This window comes from Pelophylax lessonae (genome assembly GCF_965119305.1).
Source record: "Pelophylax lessonae genome assembly, chromosome: 1".
In the NCBI taxonomy this organism is placed as follows: domain Eukaryota; kingdom Metazoa; phylum Chordata; class Amphibia; order Anura; family Ranidae; genus Pelophylax; species Pelophylax lessonae.
The window spans coordinates 68,526,829-68,545,652 of record NC_138768.1 but is presented as its reverse complement, the minus strand read 5'-3'; positions in this window follow the sequence as shown (position 1 = coordinate 68,545,652).

The following is an 18,824-nucleotide window of genomic DNA, read 5'->3' as shown; positions in this document are numbered from 1 at the left end:
ATATAGATATATATATCTATATATATATATATATATATATATAGATATAGATATCTATATCTATATTTAGATAGATATATATATATAGATATATAAAGATATATATATATATATACACAGTATTCTAAATAAAATGAATGAACACAAAAGTATATTATATTATTTTGTGAAGAGATGGAGCTCCCTTTTAAATTCCTTTTAAACAGCATATCACGTGGAAAATATCCCTATGGCCTTTTCGGAGGGATATAATTCATCTTTCAACACAAGGTGTGTTCTTCATTATTGGGACTATTTATCAAGAACTAGAGATGTTGTCAGAAAAATTGCAATCCATTGGTCTGATGAATTATTAGTAAAATATGACCGCGTTTGGGAAACACGTGGCTTGATAGTTATGGCGTAATTGCTGATTAGTCAAAGCTGCCCAGTCTTTCCAAACATGGCTCTGGAATATATAATATTCAGCTGGCTCACCTGTCTGCGTCCATATGTTCTCCTGTTTGAAAAAAGACATGCAAAACTCATTATGAGAAGTAAAAACGATAACATCACATTGAATGCCTCACCCACATCTAAAAAGCGATTTCCTACAAAGATGCTGAAAACAGATTTCATGATCCAAACGCAAATTTAAAGCGGAATCCAGCCTTCCTTTCAGGCTTGCACAGTTGTACAGGCTGCTCTCTAGTATTGAACTTTTACTTCCCTTGCATGTGATTGGGTATTCTTTGCAAAATAAGCTTTACCTCATTTACTAAGCTTTTGATTAACTGCACTTGCAGAGTACAACTGCAATTTGAAAGTGCACAGCCTATTTGCCGTTAGTAAATCAACCCCAATGTCTTAGGCTTGGAAATCAAAAAAATTACATAGCACATAGGTCAGTATGATGAAAAAAAACCTTACATCATTGGTATTGGTTGGAGGAATAGAGACACATCATTGGTGTCAGTAGGAGAAATAGTGTCCAATTGTTTAAATAACTGGGAGGAATTATGTCCCATTGTTGGTGTCAGTGGAAGGAACAATGCTCTATTGTTGGTTTCAGTGGAAGGAATAGTACCCCATCATTGGTGTTAAAGAAAGAGTAATGCCCCATTGTTGGTATCAGTGTAAAGGATAATGCCCCATTTTTTTGGCATTAGTGGGAGAAATAGTGCCCCACTGTTGGTGTCAGGGGAAGGAATAATACCTCATCTTTAGTGTTAGTTGGAGGAATAGTGCCCCAAGGACCAGATAAAGGCAAGCAACGGACCTTGTCTGGCTCATGGGGCCCAGTTTTCAGACCACTGCCTTACAGAATAGCTAGAAGTTTCACAATGGTGCAGCCACCACCATTACAGACTATTATTAGAGTCTTCCTTTCCTTTATGTTTATATTTTTCTACCCCTAGAGCTTACCAGTCACACCCCAGAGAGCAAATGGACCCAACAGAACCACCTGTCTGAGCCATTCTATCCAATATAGTAAATATTGGTACAGTATATTGGTATCCAGATGAATGTTCTCTAGCTATATTTATTAGTGGCGGGCTAGTATGATAAGGCCCCATCTCATACCCATAACATTTTGGGCCTGCAAATATAAGTATACCCACCAGATCTAATCAAGTGTAGTCTTGACTCTCCATATCTGTGGTGTAGCTGTAATCACCCTACCTATGTTCAGACTAGGCTCAACCCCATTTTTTGAGCTATTGAGAATGCAATATGAGTAGCAGAAAAAACCTCAAGGTGGGCAAGAGCACCTACATTTCAGTAACAGAGCTGAGGACAATGACAGGAAGATCTAAACACTGGAGTCCTAGAGGAATATAGGAAGTCTGGAGCTTACATCTGAGAGCTCAACCTTTGGTGGAGTGACCCTTTAAAATAAAGCTATTTTGCCATGGCTGGCAACATTTCTAATTCTCCAAGGTCTACTAAGGATACATACTCTGGTAGTACAGTAGCTTCATGATTAAACAAGAATTCCACTAATCACTATTTGTATATAAACTATCCACTTAACAAAATGACTCTGTAATTTTAGAAAAACAGTATCTCTCTCTGCGTCAAAAATACCTTCTGTTTCTGGGGTCCACATGTTTCTAAAAATCAAACATACAGCATTGTTAACAAACCTACAAGGCTTCTCCTTTAATATATGGCATTTCTGACAGATCTGAGTTTGTACAGAAATACAGGTGCATCTAATAAAATTAGAAAATCGTCAAAGTTAATGTATTTCAGTAATTTAATTCAAAAAGTGAAATTCATATATTATATACAAATGCATTACTCAGAGTGGTACTGTATATTTCAAGCATTATTTCTTTAAATTTTGATAATTATGGCTTACAGCTAGTGAAAACACTAAATGTATGTAAGAAAATTAGAATATTACATAAGACCAAAAGAAAAAAAGTATTTTTAATACAGAAATTTTGGCTTACTGAAAAGTATGTCCATGTACAGTATAGTATGCACTCAATACTTGGTCAGGGCTCCTTTTGCATGAATTGCTGCATCAATGTGGGGTGGCATGGAGGCGATAAGCCTGTGGCACTGCTGAGGTGTTATGGAAGCCCAGGTTGCTTTGATAGCGGCTTTCAGCTCATCTGCATTTTTGGGTCTGGTGTCTCTGATCTTCCTCTTGACAATACCCCACAGATTCTCTATGGGGTTTAGGTCAGGTGAGTTTTCTAGCCAATTAAGCACAGTGATACCATGATCATTAAACCAGGTGTTGGGACTTTTGGTAGTGTGGGCAGGTGTCAAGTCCTGCTGGAAATTAAATCAGCATCTCCATAAAGCTGGTCAGCAGAGGGATGCATGAAGTTCTTTTTCTAGAATTTACTGGTAGAGGGCTGCGGTGACTTTGGACTTGATAAAACACAGTGGATCAACACCAGCAGATGACATGGCTCCCCAAATAATCACTGACTGTGGAAAATATTGCATTTCATTTGGAAATCAAGGTCCCAGAGTCTGGAGGAAGAGTGGAGAGGCACAGAATCCTAGTTGCATGAGGTCCAGTGTGAAGTTTCCACAGTCAGTAATGATTTGGGGAGCCATGTCATCTGCTGAATATACTTTTTGAATTGAATTACTGAAATAAATTAACTATTTGATGATATTCTAATTTTATGAGACGCATCTGTATATAAAACCACATATTCCTTGCTATCCTTACAATGTTAATGTTTTGTAAAACATATTTGAACATACAGTATGTCCTTGCAAGTGTTTAGTCCCATTTTGAATAAATCTGAAGGGTTTTTTGTGAACAATCAGTAAATGTTTAGGTTTGCTGGTAATTTGGAGACTGTATTGAATGGCTCACTGTATGAGAATACCATTTTTTTATGCTTGAAGCTGCATATTTCAAAAGATGCTGGTCGTACAAAACAATGAGAAATTATGTTATCATTAAAGATTTGCAATGTTTGGGTCATTCACAAGGTTACATGATTGGGCTAGTTTTTATCTAAATATGTTTTATAAGTATAGCAAGATTTCCAGGCCTATGGCCTGATGTGGGTCTGCCATCAGTACCGGTAATCTCTCCAGCCCATGTGAGCTGTGGCCCTGGGTGTGACAACTGAAGCAGCGACAACTCCGGCATCTTTGTTTGTGGTTTTTTTATTGGAATAAAGGGGATGGGAGAAGGGAATGAGTGGAATACTCCTTGAGGCTTAAACTAACTACAATTGGGACTTTACTTCTGAAATGCCTGTTGGCGCTTCGTTGACATCAGCCGGCGCCAGCCAACGCTCACTGACACTGAGAACACTCTGTAGATCAGAAGAAGTGCAGAATCCTCGACTATTAGTCCAGAAGATCCAAATCTGAGAACTGTAGAACTCCTGACACTGTTGTACTATGAAAGTCACTGAATACTTTCCCCCGCCTGGCACAGCTTGAGGTAGTATATAGTAGAACTCTGTATAGATGTCACTTTAACTCGCACGCTCTGTGCAATTCAGGGCCCAGACTGCAGGTGCCCCCTTTAACTTTGAACTCTTCAGGATCCACTGACTATGTACCCCCTCTGTAGCTTCAGGGTCCTCAACCTAGGTACCCCCTTTACAGCTAGCTGACACCGGATCCCAGAACCTCTTCCGGAGTGGTCCCCTCTAACTTCAGGCAGACTCCCAGGGGCAATCCTCAGTACGCACGACCTGTGTAGGCTTTACTGGGACTGGACCCCTCTCTCTCTCTCCGCAGGCTCTCGGCACACAGGATCCCCTCAGCTCAACTCAGCACTCTCTGGACTGTCAGGCGACACCCTGCTGTTAGGCAGACAAGGCCCACTATACATTTACCTAGCACCTACCTGTAGGGTGCTACATAAGATTTAAAAATGTCCATAAATACTTACCTATATGTAATTTTTCACATAATATATATCCCTGGACCAGTGGCGGCCCGTGCATAGGGGGCGCCAGGGCGCCGCCCCCCTACCCCTAAAAAAAAAAAAAAAAAAAAAAAAAAAAAAGAAAATTACAAAAAGAACAAATAAAGTTGTGAAAAAAAAAATTGTGTTCGCAGGCCTATGCGGTGGCACTGTTGGCTATGGGGTGGGGGGGGGGGTGGGGTTTATGTCCCAGAAGAGGCGCCGATTGGCTGCCTTCTGGGGGCGTAACCTGGGCGCAAGTCATTGCGCTAGCACACCCTCACTTTACTGATATCCTGGTTGTGATTGGTCCAGTCTTCAGCCTGGACCAATCATCATCCAGGACATCCGATTGCGAGGCCGCTGACGTCGCAATGGGGGCGGTGCCGGTGCGTGCATCAGTCACTCACCGTCACCGCCCGGTCAGCTTTCCTGCCGCCGAAGGGGAGTCCAGTCCGGAGAACAAGCCGGCGCCGGTCACCTTCCCGCCGCCCGTCACCCGCCACAGAAAAGGCCGAGAGAAAAAAGCGCCGCTCACCTTCCCGCCGCCGAACAAAGAAGAGGAGAGGGAGAAGCCGCCGTGACTCACAGGTAAGTGCACTGCTCTCAGTCGGGCACGCACGCATAGCTCTGTATTGGGGTACATGTATACTGGCTGCACTGGAGGCACGCACGCATAGCTCTGCATTGGGGTACATGTATACTGGTTGCACTGGAAGCACGCATGCATAGCTCTGCATTGGGGGACATGTATACTGGCTGCACTGGAGGCACGCACGCATAGCTCTGCATTGGGGTACATGTATACTGGCTGCACTGGAGGCACGCACGCATAGCTCTGCATTGGGGGACATGTATACTGGTGGTCACTGGAGGCACGCACGCATAGCTCTGCATTGGGGGCATGTATACTGGCTGCACTGGAGGCACGCACGCATAACTCTGCATTGGGGACATGTATACTGGCTGCACTGGAGGCACGCACGCATAGCTCTGCATTGGGGGACATGTATACTGGTGGTCACTGGAGGCACACACGCATAGCTCTGCATTGGGGGACATGTATACTGGTGGTCACTGGAGGCACGCACGCATAGCTCTGCATTGGGGGACATGTATACTGGCTGCACTGGAGGCACGCACGCATAGCTCTGCATTGGGGTACATGTATACTGGCTGCACTGGAGGCACGCATGCATAGCTCTGCATTGGGGGCATGTATACTGGCTGCACTGGAGGCACGCACGCATAGCTCTGCATTGGGGGACATGTATACTGGTGGTCACTGGAGGCACGCACGCATAGCTCTGCATTGGGGGACATGTATACTGGTGGTCACTGGAGGCACGCACGCATAGCTCTGCATTGGGTACATGTATACTGGCTGCACTGGAGGCACGCACGCATAGCTCTGCATTGGGGTACATGTATACTGGCTGCACTGGAGGCACGCACGCATAGCTCTGAATTGGGGGACATGTATACTGGTGGTCACTGGAGGCACGCACGCATAGCTCTGCATTGGGGGCATGTATACTGGCTGCACTGGAGGCACGCACGCATAGCTCTGCATTGGGGACATGTATACTGGCTGCACTGGAGGCACGCACGCATAACTCTGCATTGGGGACATGTATACTGGCTGCACTGGAGGCACGCACGCATAGCTCTGCATTGGGGGACATGTATACTGGTGGTCACTGGAGGCACACACGCATAGCTCTGCATTGGGGGACATGTATACTGGTGGTCACTGGAGGCACGCACGCATAGCTCTGCATTGGGGTACATGTATACTGGTGGTCACTGGAGGCACGCACGCATAGCTCTGCATTGGGGACATGTATACTGGCTGCACTGGAGGCACACACGCATAGCTCTGCATTGGGGACATGTATACTGGCTGCACTGGAAGCACGCACGCATAGCTCTGCTTTCGGGGACATGTATACTGGCTGCTTTGGAGGCACGCACGCATAGCTCTGCATTGGGGGACATGTATACTGGTGGTCACTGGAGGCACACACGCATAGCTCTGCATTGGGGGACATGTATACTGGTGGTCCCTGGAGGCACGCACGCATAGCTCTGCATTGGGGGATGTGTATACTGGCTGCACTGGAGGCACGCACGCATAGCTCTGCATTGGGGGCATGTATACTGGCTGCACTGGAGGCACGCACGCATAGCTCTGCATTGGGGGCATGTATACTGGCTGCACTGGAGACACGCACACATAGCTCTGCATTGGGGGACATGTATACTGGTGGTCACTGGAGGCACGCACGCATAGCTCTGCATTGGGGGATATGTATACTGGTGGTCACTGGAGGCACGCACGCATAGCTCTGCATTGGGGACATGTATACTGGCTGCACTGGAGGCATGCACGCATAGCTCTGCATTGGGGACATGTATACTGGCTGCACTGGAAGCACGCACGCACGCATAGCTCTGCATTGGGGGACATGTATACTGGCTGCACTGGAGGCACGCACGCATAGCTCTGCATTGGGGACATGTATACTGGCTGCACTGGAGGCACGCACGCATAGCTCTGCATTGGGGACATGTATACTGGCTGCACTGGAGGCACGCACGCATAGCTCTGCATTGGGGGACATGTATACTGGCTGCACTGGAAGCACGCACGCATAGCTCTGCATTGGGGGACATGTATGCTGGTGGTCACTGGAGGCACGCACACATAGCTCTGCATTGGGGGACATGTATACTGGTGGTCATTGGAGGCACGCACGCATAGCTCTGCATTGGGGGACATGTATACTGGCTGCACTGGAGGCACGCACGCATAGCTCTGCATTGGGGGACATGTATACTGGTGGTCACTGGAGGCACGCACGCATAGCTCTGCATTGGGGGACATGTATACTGGTGGTCACTGGCTGCACTGGCGGCACGCACACATAGCTCTGCATTGGGGGACATGTATACTGGTGGTCACTGGAGGCATGCACGCATAGCTCTGCATTGGGGGACATGTATACTGGTGGTCAATGGAGGCACGCACGCATAGCTCTGCATTGGGGACATGTATACTGGTGGTCACTGGCTGCACTGGAGGCACGCACGCATAGCTCTGCATTGGGGACATGTATACTGGTGGTCACTGGCTGCACTGGAGGCACGCATGCATAGCTCTGCATTGGGGACATGTACGCTGGTGGTCACTGCATTGGAGGCATGCACGCACACATATCTCTGCATTGGGGACATGTACACTGGTGGTCACTGCATTGGAGGCACGCACGCACAGCTCTGCATTGGGGACATGTATACGGGTCACTGCATTGGGGACATGTATGCTGGTCACTACATTGAAAGGGGGCATTTATACTGGTCACTATATTGAAGGGGAAATGTACTGTGGGGTTTGTGCTAGGGGCCTGTACTGTGGGGTTTGTGCTAGAGGGCCTGTACTGTGGGGTTTATGCTAGAGGGCCTGTACTGTGGGGTTTGTGCTTGAGTTGTTTGTGCGGGGTTTGTGCTTGAGGGGTTTGTACTGTGGGGTTTGTGCCACTCTCAGTCCATGTATCCCATAATAGGATGTCTCTCACAGTATATCCCATAATAGGGCCCCTGTTCCCTATTATGGGATATACTAGTACTGATGGACCCCTTAATATGTGATATATTGGGAGAATTGGTTCATGCAAGCAAAATACAGGGGACAAAATGGGTGGAGTCTATAAGGGGTGGGGCTTCTGAGAAATGGGAGGGGTCAACGTGGAAGGGCGGGGTCTTGCGCCCCCCCCATCTTAAAACTTCACCAGCCGCCACTGCCCTGGACTAACTACTGAGTTTAAATCATTTTGGTGGATTATTTAACTTCTGCTCAAAATTGGCTAATATATGTGATATGTGGTAGTGTGACTGTAATGGGGACAATAGACTGTGAGCTTCCTTATGGACAGGAAATCATATGATGGCTCTATGGCCTCTCTTAAGCCATGGAGAATATGTTGAAACTAAATGAGTGAATATAAAAAAAAATAGTCTTGTGAAGGTCAGAGAAGAGGGAGTTTAATAAAAATAGATGATTTCCTAGAGATGTCCTTGCATTCTTCTATCAGAATCCTCTGTCTTCCCTCTGGCTATCTGGTGTTGGTTTACACATTCCTTGCAGATTGCAATGCTCAGATCTTGTGAAATATCTCCGTAGGATGCCTTGGATTATAAAACACAGACGTAATACCCAATAAATTCCACTGAGGGAGGATTATGTGGCACCAGAAAAAGGAACTGTTCCTCTCTATTATTTGCATAATTGCCTTCTTTTCATAGCTTGACCAAACTCCACTCTAGTCATTGATAGGAAGGGTTTAAGAAAGATTTATGCCGGTAGATTCTCAAAAATGTGTAATATTGATCCAAGAATGGGTTAATAATAGCAAGTGTTGTAATGGCATTCCATAGTTGCTAGGTACATTAATGTAATAAGCTATTTTGGAGCATTAGAGATAAACATGGCTAATGGGATCAGATAGCTCACAACACATGAATATCATAATGAAATATACACACAAATTCCTAAAAAGCTGGATGACTCATTATTATTTTATGCTTATCAGTGTCTTTGTTGCTAACATTTTATTTGGTTAGCCTTGAGTTTTGTTATTTTGGCTAGTAATGCCTAAATAGTATCTTCTTCCAAACCAGATTGCTTCATATTGGATGGACAGGGTACAGCTATATGCCTTTCTATGCTTCATCTCTGTCTTGGATCCCAGTTAGGGATCTCCACCTACCCCTGTACACGTGATGAAGGTTTTATGCAAAGCCTCTGTAGCCACACTCTCTTAAAGCAGAACTACACTGCAACTGAGTACCAATTAATTCATGTTTTATTATTTAAAGCAAACTCACCCATCCATCCATGTCTCCAGGTTTTATTTTCCTGAGATATCACTTTGAAAAACACCCCCTAGCATTTCTGGCGGTGGCCATCTTGAGTAAGGGGAGATGATTCCTGCAGGTTTTACTTCCTGAAATTCATTTGCCCCCTAGCTCAGGCATGTAGGTGTGCTTTGCTGAGAAAACCCCTCCTCTCCTCCTGAAGACTCCTGGGATGTATGACATCATTTGCCTAGGCCTGGGAACCAAGAAGCAATTGAACATGTAAAACAACTTTAAAACAAGTAAATATACTATACCTTCCTATCTATTTACTAATGCTAGCAGCATAAAGATTAGGAACAGTTAATGCTGATTTAGAGAGTGAAGTCCCATTAAAAGCAGGAATGAATTCCTTACATTTAGCAATCCCTGGCTGTATTCATTTAGAGCTTTATTGATAGCCTCTGTCTTTGCTTTGCCTCCCTAAACCAAGCCAGATTGTCTACTTCTGCCTAATGCTGGAGTGTGCCCTGGCAATAGAGTGGGAAGAGGTATAGGGTGGATTAGGAATATTTATGTCCCTCCTAGGCCATCCTCTAGGGTATAAATATTTTTTATAAACCTATTGAAGGTGTCCCCCCCCCCCACCAGGCTTTGGCTTGGCAGAGGTACCGTGCTCACTAATGCCTGGGACCAGGCAGAGGCTGCGGTCGTGTGAGGAATCAAACATTAAGTCTCTGACTCAGAGATGAGCCACTTGTGTGTAGCAATAATATAAGATGTTTTGTTCCACATCACTACACATCTGTAACTGATGTATGTTTTGCATTCAGAGGGACATGCAGAGCCATTGCCCACTCCACCAGTCCAGCATGCCTCCACTATCTTACTCACATTAACAAAATGAAACCCTGCTAGACACCTAGCATGGGTCTCATGTATGTCCTATATTAATTTTCCCTCTTCTGTACCTAGTGATCAGGTCTTAGATCTCCAGTGACCGGAGGAGATGGAAAACTAAGGAGGGAGACAAAACACTAAAGCTTCGTACACACGATCAGATTATCAAACTAAGTTTCTTTAGTTTTTTTGTTGTATGCTAATCTCATGGAAAGTGAAGAGGTTACTTTCATACGAAAAGTCCCGTACGACAGAATTCAACTTCAGAAGTGATGTCATGTGATGAATTGTTTTGTATGTATTCTTTAGTTTCCGAGCATGCCTAGTCTTGCTTTTATGATTTTTTTCGCTCTAAAACTGTACTAATTAAACGTAAATTGAACGTTGTGTTCACATACGATAAAAATTTTATAGCCTGCGCATCCAGTTTTTGTCATACAAACATTCATAATCAGCTGTCAAGAGCACTATACTAACGATCCGAAAATCAGCAGATCATTCATCAGACGAAATTTAACTTCTGATTTTCTTATCGTGTGTACGGGCCTTAACTCCCTTGCTGAGGTGTTACCCCATGTGCACGGGCGCAGTTAGACCTCGCTCACAAGTGGGAAGAATGCTTCTTAAACTTGTGGTCAGTGAGAAGAATCCTTCTTTTACAGATAACTAAAAGAAGATAATTGGTTTCAGTGGGAACTTATCTAAAAGGCAGACACTGCTCCTTGCTTAGGGTACTCATAGCAACCTCTTGAGGTTATAAGGTATGTCCTAGTTTAGAGGGCCGACACGGCCATCCATTTGATTTATTGTAGTTTTATTTTCAAAGTGCTTACTTAGACTTCATCTAAAGATGATGGTGATGGTAGATCTGAGGTTTTACTATGTTTTTAGTGTTCGGAAATTGCTCACATGTTAAGTGGTTGAGCTGTCCCCCCAACGGGATTGATGGGCCAATCGCAGTGATCCTCCTGGATCCATTGTTGTTTATAAAGGCATGGTAATGGCATGTGTGCATGCCCCTGATGACGTCATATGTGACGACATTCATAGGGCAGAGCCATGCACACACGGTACCACACATGTGCGAATAACAGTCGTCCCTCTTACTTTCAGGAGGAAAAGGAGCTTTTGCAGTTTTACATGCTTTTGAAATTTCTACTTATGTGAGTGTTGCTCTTTTAATAAATTAACTTTTTTACACAATATCCCACTACGTGCATCACTTTTTATTGCATACCTCTTGATTGATCCCTGCAGGCAGTGTTTACAGCCTTACCTGCCTAGTTCCCTATGGTGTCACTATACCTTGAGACAGGGGAGGACACTCAACAATCTGGAATATTGGCCTTGTTGTAGTAAATGAAGAACAAACTGACCACTCTCTTAGCTATTGGGTAAGCGCAGAATGAGGTTTAGCTGGTGACACCTACTGTATCCTGCTTTCTACTACTATCACGGCATGTGGGACTCCTTATCCCAACATATCATCTTGGAATTTTCAACAAAACTTTTTTGGGACTATATATGTATATATTTAGTGCTGCACTGTTTGTATTTGGTTAACCTCTGGAGGAACCCAGGGTTTCATAGAACCTTGGTTGAAAAATGTTACTCGGCATTGTCTACTGTCCTCTGTTGAGAGAGAGCCCAGGTACTCCAGCTCTGATGGACCATCTTGCCCTATGTGGCCCCATGAAGTAGCACACTCTCTACACCTTGTATGTCTATCCCTGGGCTTTAACGTTGCACGAGGCACTACCTTTTCACTTCTGAGTTAAAGGTTCACTTTAATGACTTTCAGTATACAGAATTATCCTTTGATTAAAGGAAAGGCCAGATTGTTCAAATCCCCAGCCACTACATCATACCAAAATATTTATTTCAGGTTTAGCCCCCCCGTTCACACAGCCTGCCAGGTACATTGTGATGCATCAGGGTTACAGGCCAAGCTGTCCATCAGTGCTGTATGTATAAAAAGTGAAATGATGATACATTCCAAAACCTGTTAACTAGAACCATGTGCTCCGGGTGAATCATGACTTACATATAATATGTAAACCAAACTCGTCTTGTTTATAATTATTTCTCACTAACTGTTTCTCCACATGTACCTTAGAGAGTAGTGTTGTTTCTATGATGTTGTACCACTTAAACAAATTTAGTGGGATTCCTGTCCAATCTTCTGTGCAGTCAAACCGGGTGATTCTGGCCACACACATATAAAATGTGCTAGGCTTGTATATACATAATATTCTGCCGTAGACATTTGGTATTCATTTACACCAAGTGGAACAAAGAAAAGACTGCATTTCCTATAGCAACCAGTGGGATGCCACATTTCATTTTCCTAGTTCATGGCAGTGTCTCCGTTGTCCCCATATACCATGTACTGTAATTAAAAAATAACTAAATATTTTAGTGCCAGGAAACTAAAAAAGTAAAAGGGTATATAAACCCTATCAACAAACATCTCTTATTTGGTTCATTAAAAATGCCACTGAAAATATGTTGGTATATCCACTCTATAAGTATGAATACATACCTGTTGTTCCTGGCAGAAATCTTGTGATCTAATTACTTTCTAAGCTTTCTGCCTGTGCTGCATTTTTATCAGTGACTTTGCTCCTAGCTGTTTTCAAGGACAACAAAACCCCTTTGATCAATGGTGTAGAGATGAGGCAAGGGAGGGGTCTTTGTAGTCCCATGCTATGGTGACAGTGCTGATTCTCCATAGGTATAAATCTATAGATCTAGATATAGATTCTCCATAGATATGGTATGGTTAGTGAGTCACTCTAGGACAGAAAGTGTGTTGCTAGCAGGATCACCAAGTGAAAGTATAGGACAAAAGCCCCCCTAAAAAGCTAATGCAGCCACAAGATCTATGAACTGGTAAGCAGCAATATATTACATTTTTGTTTTTGAGCTTAAATACACTATATTTATCCTTTATCTGAAAACCATATCCTATTTGGTCGGCTTATGCATTTTGCATGTTTGCTATTTTAATTTCTTTTGTTTGCATAATTATTTAATCCCAAAGGTGTTTTATTAGATTGAGGTCAGGACTCTGTGCAGGTCAGTAAAGTTTCTCCACCCCAAACTCGCACATCCATGTCTTTATGGACCTTGCTTTGAGCACTGGTGGGCAGTCATGTTGAAACAAAAAGAGGTCATCTTCAAACTGTTCCCAAGTTGGGAGCATGAAATTTCCCAAAATGTCTTGATATGCTGATGCCTTAAGAGTTCCCTTCACTGGAACTAAGAGGCCAAGCCCAGCCTCTGAAAAACAGCCCAAATGATTTGGACCAGTGCACAAAGCAAGGCAAGGAAGTGTAAATCCCTCTTTAGAGAGGCTCAAATACAATAACAAGAAAAATGTGGAAAAAATAATAGTCCACTGTGAAATTATTTAAATTAGAAGCGTTAATCCACTTCAAAAGAAAGAAAAGACACTTCACAGCTTGTATCATCCTCTACTGACGCCAGCGTCACCCGTTACCACTCTGCAGATAAAATGCAGGCTTACCGGATGCAAAGCACCCCTTATTCAGAGTGGCCAAAAAAAAGGACTCAACCCCAATGGTAACTCTCCACACTAATCCCAATACTGTCTGCCAGCACCGCTCCTCGGCTATACGATAAGCTCAACACAGGAAAGTATATCAAGCAAGCAATAATGGCACCAATTTCCGGTTCGGCTCCTGTATGAGATAAAGTCACGGTGGAGGCTCTGTCCGACTTGTATCTGAATACTGACACTGTACTCTGCAGTCACACAGAAAATTATCATATATGAACATATTATCTATTTAATACAACTGTCAATAACACATTTTTATGCGCTAAAATCTACCACACCCAAACATCCATGGCTGAAACTTCACCATTACTGTTCCATTTGTATGCAGTGGTTACTTTACCTTCTTCTAAAGCCACAAAGCACCTCTGGAGACATAATAATGATTAACTTCAGTAAAAGGAAAAAAGAGAAAAACCCCCCTAAGGGAATGGGACTTTGGAGGCCAAAATAACACTGGAGTTTAAGATAAAATGGGTGATGGGTGTCCTCTTATAGTCCGTGCTCCAAATATATATTTTTTTCTGTTTGAAATGTCAAGCATTTTACATTGATATGTCATGTACTGCAATATTGTGATGTGCTTCTATAGCAGATTTTATGTCTAATCAATAAAATTCATGTTTTTATCTTAAACTCCAGTGTTATTTTGGCCTCCAAAGTCCCATTCCCTTAGGGGGGTTTTTCTCTTTTTTCCATTTTTTCAGGGATGTTGGCCTTATAACACTCAGCCTTATTTGGATGAGTGATCTCTTGTTACTTCAGTAAAAGGGAGAAATTTACTGCTATGAAGTTCCATGTACAAACACCCTCCGTGTACCTAAGCTTTACTTTTAGCATTCAAGGGACCTTCAAGTGGATGGGTCTAAGCAAATCACCCTCAGAATTAATTCCTATGCATGAATGACCCAACAGTAGACCAATAGTTTCCAAGTTCTAAGAGAGTCACCCTAATCCTCTTCTAAGAACCTACACACAACCTCATTGCTCTTTTTCAATTCATGGTAATGTGGCTCTTCCACACCAGACCAATTTCTGCCAGGCCACCATTATAAACTTCTTCTCATACTCAGTTTCCCACTGCTTATGTTCTATTACGATAATGCAGCTGGGGTAACTTGTCTGAATGTAATAGAACTGTTTACTGGGAATCATGTATCATAGTATTTTCCATGACCAACTTCTCAGACTCATAGACTTTCCAGTTACATATATTATGTAGAAGGTACATATGTATATACCAAGCGTGGACAGCTTACTCAGCGCACCTTTGGTTGAATAATGACCATAGTGTGTCAGGAATTGGACCACAGGGAGAGGATGTGAATAAAGGTAGAAAGGTTCTATGAACTCCTGCAAGTTCCCCAGAAAGATCTGGGAAAGTTCTCCAAAAGCAGCGTAAAAAAAGAGGAAGGGTGCTGGAGTTAGTAAAACTGTATAAATTTGCCTTTTGTTTCACTTGACCCCCCTTCTAGATTGTAAGCTCTAACGAGCAGGGCCCTCTAAATCCTCCTGTATTGAATTGTATTGTAACTGTATTGCCTTCCCTCATATTGTAAAGTGCTGCGCAAACTGTCGGCGCTATATAAATCCTGTATAATAATAATAATAATAATAATAATAAACAACATATTTATTGACAATAGCATGCTTACTGCACATATACAATACTTGATGAACAGAATGCAGGGACTGATACTGGCACTGCAGACTTTAAGTTCAAGGGTGAACACAGCCATGGAAACCAGCAGGCAAAGCTCAAGGAAACTGGCGGGCAAGGCAACATCTTCTTCAGCTGCATGGAATAGAAAGCAGCTGTCAGAACCCAACAGTGATGTCAGGAGTGAGTTTGCTGGAGGCAGCTGTCAGCTCAGACCAGTGATGTTGGTAGTGGAAGGGGCTTCCACGCATTTCTGGGGCTCCACCCTCTTATTCAAGGAGCTGGGAAAGTAAGTTATCCCCTCTGATTTTTCTTTGCAAGGAGCCTCTCATAAGGAGAACATGGTCTCCGGTTCCCACAGGATGGGCACATCACTGTGCATTAACATTCTGAAGGGGGAAAACGCTGCTCCAGGTATGTGATGGTAGCTTGGAGGTGGAATATCCCACAGAGTGCTAGCCCTGGCCCGCCTCCGTGGAAAACTTGTAAGAAAAGAAAGGACCACACATCCAGGAATTCCAATTGCCTTTAATTTCCAAAGTGCTGACAAAGTGATGACACCAAAGACACCAACATAGGGTCACTGTGCGTTAACATGCTGCGGCTGAGATGTTCTCTCTCCCAGGGTATGTTGCATTTTTCATCCTCTTCACTGACTGCACTATACCACCTAAGCCTAGGCACCCTTGTTACTGATTGAGGGACAACTTTTTACAATCAGAAAACAGAACCACTGCTGCTATACTACAGTGAGGGAAAAGAATCAAATCTCTTGAAGACCCCTATTATACTGACTGCACCATCAGGAACTATTGTTACATTGATCAATGATTCCCCAGTCAGGACATGTATTCTGACATGGGTATCCACCACTGGCAGAATACATTGACCAGCGGATGTAGTTGATTGGCAAGAACAATTTTCCAACATGCCTATTTGGCAGAAGTAGATCAAATAATGTCAAGCGGGGGCTGCCACACACTGATCAAATTTGGCCTATCCCTTCTGGACTGGCCAAATTTCAATCAGCGTATGGCCAGTGTTAATCTTGTGGTTGTCCAATATTCTGAGTTTATATGCAAAATTTTCTCTCAGTTATGCCTCGTACACACGCAACGATTATCGGCCGACCGATCGGCCGACTTTTGTCCAGAGTTGTGTTTTGTTGGTTGGAATGTGCCTAGACTGCACACGAATTTTCTCGGCCAACAAAAATCAACTTCAGAAGTGATGTCATGTGCTGGTTTACTTTCCGTGTGTTTTTTCTTCTCTGAGCATGCCCAGACTTGCTCCTCAGATTTTTGTCTGCCGAAATCTGTACTGACTGACGGAAAACCGGCCGTTGTGTTGACGGCCAACAAAAATTTTATAGCCTGCACACCAGATTTTATTCGCCCGAAAAGTTGGAGTCGGTTGTCAAAAGCATCATACTAAGAAGCCGAAAATCGGCCGATCGGACGTTGGCCGAAAATTCCCGGCCAATAATCGATGCGTGTGTACGAGGCATTACATTCCACTTTACAGCACATTGCACAATGCACAAACGCACATCCAGTATGCATAGTATACCTCTCATACAGAACAAGGATCTGCCATTCAATTCCAGGAGTTAAAAGGTTAATTCACAATGTACAACTTCCACTGAACTGAGAGGGAATTTACTTTTTATCGCCGCTCTTGTGCTGAAGCAATTACAGTTACTGCAGCTGTTTTAGGTTACCCGGCTATATTTAGTGCTTTTTGCTCCTGAACCATAATCGGAATTTGGCTGAAACATTGAAGCTTCTTTCAAAGGCATTTTTATTTTGATACAATGTTTTAGGTTTAAGTTCTGGGTTATTGATAAAGGAAAAGATGGGCTATGTTTAAAAAAATAAAAAAAAATTGCTATTAGGTTTAGAGCTGAAAGTAGAACTACGGAAATTGTTTTTTTTTTTTTTCATTTTGGATAGAGCAAGGGGGGTTATAACCCCTGCCAGATTTTGTTTCACCATCTGTGTCCCATTGTGAACATTTATCTTAACTTCCTGTGCCATAGCCAAAGAGGAAGTTCGAGGGATTCCCTGAAAATTAGGGAAATTCATTGAGGTCACCAGTAGTAGTGTCCCCATTGGAAGATTTCTTCTCTATTACTTTTCTTGGGACAACCAAAAATGTGGGATTTTCTTTTATTTTCACTCTTAATGATAACAGTAAACAGGAAAAATTTGAGAGGGTGAATCTCCCTACGGGAGGAGCAGACAGCAATAAAAACTGACAAGGATTCTAATCCCTCTCCACTCTAACCAAAACAAAAAAAAATAAAAGTTTTGCCTTTAGTTACACTTGAAGTCTTAGCTTTTTCCAAGACTTGTTACAAATTGAAAAGTGTAACTTCACAATGTAACCCACTTTCATTCTTGTCTGAAGGACTTCAGTTATCATCATCTCTTCCTCTTTATCTATGCTGTCATTGCTCACCTTTCACATCTATTAGTATTTTTTGTCATCAACCTTTTTTTCTCTCGAACATTATATGAAAGAACACATGCCCAGCTCCCTTTAGACATTCATGCCCTCTTGGTAGCGCAGACTTTAGCTGTGCAATCTCTCAATCCATTGCTTGATTACAAATCAAGCTAATCAAGTCTGTCAAACAGAAAATGAAGAAATTACAAACCAAGCAACTGATTAGCATATTGTGCAGTTATAGTATTTAGCACCCAGTGGCTAGCAGGATGGAACATGCATGTCAAAAGGGATGTCAGGGATGTGATCTTTCATATCTTGCTCCAACTGGTGACATAAAATATGAGAAAGAATTCTGTGATTCTTATAGGAGCCTGTCGGCCTGTCCCACCAAACCCAGCCTAGATCAAAGCCCAGCATACAGACCCAGTAATGACATCATGGAGTCTAATGATGGGTTTTTGCAAACAAAATGATTTGCATGGAAAATTTTAATTCCATGCATACATTGCACTTCAGCTTTAAACTAAGTCATTAAAAACTAAGTCATTAAAATGTAAATCATATGTAAAAGCAATAAGAGAAATATATAATAAATACAATATTGTTTTTCATACACAGTGAATTTTTAAAGGCCTTTCATGCAGTTCTTTGGTAAAACATTATATTTACATTTTTATATGCAAGCAGTGTGAATTTTGACTTGGTATCAGCCTCTTGCAACCTCCTTTACAGTACAACTTAGGCTGAGAGGAGGAGAATCAGCAAGAAGAGCCAGTCAGTTTTTCTACAATGCTCATGCATTAATAAAGAGAATGCGGATAGGAGGAGAGAGCAGGGACCAGTCGAATTCCGATCCATGGGCAGGCAGGTTGTGCAGAAATCAATATGCCAATCAACTTCTGTATAACAAGCCTGTTTTCCCTGCTTAGTCAGTCTGATCAATATATTCCTATGGAGGGGAAGTCTCCCCGCTGTCAGAAGACAAAGGCTGGATG